The following is a 3,340-nucleotide window of genomic DNA, read 5'->3' as shown; positions in this document are numbered from 1 at the left end:
AGTGCAATAAAACGAGGTATCACTGTAAAAAACTATGATTTGAGTTTTAAGATGCAAATTTATCGGGCCAGGAAGAGAACGCGATTACAAACATTTCCATTACTTGCTTTGACATCTTTTTCTTCAGGTATTGGTTCACCACACATTAGGCTACACTAATAGTCACTTACTCCTTGATTTTAAGAGAACTGCTCTGTGTAGCTTTCAAATTGATGGAAAGCAAGGAGTAGTCTCTGCCATGAGCAAGGAGCCAGTGATGCACAGCTGAGTCTTGAATTCCTGTAATCAGAGCTCTGCTGTCACTTCCAGATTTGACTGGGAGGAACTACAAAATCTCATTAAGACAATTATGGCCCTTGAGTCACCCTGGGGCTACTCATTATTATGTAGCAATTTGCAAAGTTGTTTTAGGTGATGGGTAAGTCAAGTAGGCTTGTTGTGAACGCTGAGGCATGGCATGGCTCACTTCCTTCTGCTCTCTCGTTGGAATGTACTTCAAGGGCATTAGCATCAACTTTGGACTCTCAAAAAGAGGCCCTACTATAGGACTGTGCTCAACCTTGCAGTAGGAAGATGAAAATTTAGGTGAAAATTTTGGAACACACCTAACCTAGTGTCTGTTAGTAGCTTTCTAAAGCTCCCAAAGATTCTTCTCTTAGTCACCAGCACAAACCAATACTGGAAGTGGGGTGTTCAGCCCCCCAGGGAGGCGTTCACCACATCTATTTCTGCATACAGTTGGGAGGATCAGTCCTCTTGGAGGAAGGGTGATGATGACGAGTGGAGGCAGGCACACAGGATGTTTGGGCTCCTTTTCCTACTAGGATACTGACAAACCACAGTGCCTGGCACACAATCAATACCCAATAAAAATATAATTTACTCGATGAATAAATGAATGAAAATCTGTCTTAATCTGCCATCATAATTTGACTTGGTTTTACTAAAAGTCACTAACATGAGTAACATGGATTCAATATTTCTGAACATACTTCAGCCTATTGTACTGAGCTTGGCAAGTTCTTTAACACTCCTGCACTTTATGTAGGTCAAGGAGATAATTGCTATTTAATACTTGAAAAGCAAATAGATGTCATGGATCGTGAAGGCCAGCCTGAGGCCTTGCAGTTATAGCCTTATTATCCTAAGTCTCCATTTTATTCTTAGACTTTTCCTTTTGGTTCTGACCATGTGTTTGCTCAGTGTCAATCAGAAGGCCCCTAAAAAATGTGGAAAGAATAAACACAATTGTGTCTCTAATGGGCAGGTGCTTTGGAAAAGATTAAAACATTTTATAAGTGAAAGGCTTTGGCTTTATAATTTGGATCGCATATTTTATTAGTAGCCATGCAAAATGGAGAATCACCATCATTTGCTTTTGGTTGTCAAGACTTGTGAGATGACAGGCGTGAGGAAGAGAAGGGGCTTCCACTGGGACCAGCCGTGGAGGGAGGTCAGCTGGAAGCAGGGACAGAGGAGGACCTTATAAGGGAAAGGTTATGATTAAAGCTCCAAATCGAGGAACTTTGGACCTCAAAGGAAATTGTCTTTACCCAACCCCCCCGGCCTTTGCATTTTAGCTATGACTGGTGGGTATACTGAAATAAGTTACTTTAGAAAGCTGCATTTCACTGAGAAACTGCACTTGACCAACATGTAAAATGAGGAGGATGAAGTGGGAAGCAGGAACACTTTGTAGTTCAACAAATCCCGATTCAAGTCATAAGCTTGTCAGTTACCAGGATGTGATCAGGGCCACATCCTTCCCTTCTCCCATCCTGGGTTCACCATCTACCAAACAGAGATAGTCCCTGCCACACAGTGGGGAATCACTGTCATGCCATCACATGGGTAAGACACCTATGGGAGGTGCCTGCTCTCTGGCTATTTCCTCTTCCATGGGGACCTTCAGAAATTGGAATGGATGTGAGGCCTGAAAACAAGGTGAAGGGAGGAACCAAGACTTTTGTGACCTGCAGATGACCCAGCGCTGGGCTGAGGGCTTCACATGCAGATGAGTTGTGTGTTTGTTTCTGTGACGGAAGAGTGGAGGGGTACACTTTGAAACTTTTACTTCAGCTTTTTCAGTTATATTAAAATGGAAGCCAATGGCGCTGTGTTTCTTTTGTATGTGCCAGACTTCTAGAACTGTCTCTGCTGTGTGATGTGGGTGCGACAAGCCATTCTGCTTGGGCCTGTACAGGTGCAGGAGGAAATGGTAACTTGTGTGGGACCCGAGGCTCCAGGGACACTGGAGGTAGCACCATGTTTGTGCAACTACATCACACAACTGCCTGGTTGCACCAAGCTCTGTAATGAGCACTCTGAGAATTTTTGGAGGCATATTTTCATGAGACTACATTTCTTAAAATATATTTTATGACTGCTGTTTATATGGGGGTATGTAGAGCGGTCTGCCTGTCTTTGTTGGGTGCAGTGCTCTTCTTCTTGGGAGAGATGAAAGTGAAAGTATGGAGACGGCTCCTGCGCCAGTGGAAGAAAGGAGACACAATGATGACAAGTAGGAAGGATAGCTCTGTGCATGTGCATGTGCGCGTGTGGTAGAAAACACACCGATGTCATTGGAGAATAGAAGAGGACATGTAAATAAGAGAAAAGACAACATGGTAAAATTGAAATGGCTGTGTGGACTTCACCAAACATTTTCTCCCTAAATTTTTAGAAAAGTTTTTTTTTTTAAATGAATTATTTAAAAACACCTGTTTATTTTGAAGTCTTGGCGTAGTCATCTGAATAGGACAGAATGGAGAAGAAATTGTGATAGAGATCAGATAAGTCTTAAAGTTGAGTATTTCTCATGTTCAAGAAAAATCACCAAGAGTCCTTCAATTTTGGTTTTCATTGCAAGTGGCCTTCGGCCTGGAGGCAGGATAGTAGAATGGTTAAAGCATTGATTTTGGCATCTGCTTCCCCTTCACTGAGTAGCCTTGTGCATGTGATTTAATTCTCTGACTCCCACTTTTGTCATTTGTAAAATGTCGTCTGTATAATGACAATAGATTCTTCAAAGAATCGCTGTATTAAATGAAATGGGAAACACGTGGCCCGTTATTAATGTCCGTCTAATTCAGTTATTATTTTTCTGTATTATACTGGGCAGCATATCACAATGAATTGTGTCTGTGGATCATGACTTGGCTGCACACCTCGGTGACAGGGGCTGGAATGCGGACGCTGAGCAGAATTGGGAAAATTCTTCAGAGAGGAGAATCCGGTCCTCCTCAACACCTGTCTAAGGTCAATTTCCTTTTCCCACCTCAGAAGGACTGAGAGAACGAACACCCACTTCTCCATGTGGTAGACTGGCTCCTGTGGCAGA

The sequence above is a fragment of the Nyctereutes procyonoides genome, unplaced genomic scaffold (genome assembly GCF_905146905.1).
Source record: "Nyctereutes procyonoides isolate TBG_1078 unplaced genomic scaffold, NYPRO_anot_genome, whole genome shotgun sequence".
In the NCBI taxonomy this organism is placed as follows: Eukaryota; Metazoa; Chordata; class Mammalia; order Carnivora; family Canidae; genus Nyctereutes; species Nyctereutes procyonoides.
The sequence above is the reverse complement of the archived record's forward strand: the minus strand, read 5'-3'. Positions refer to the sequence as shown.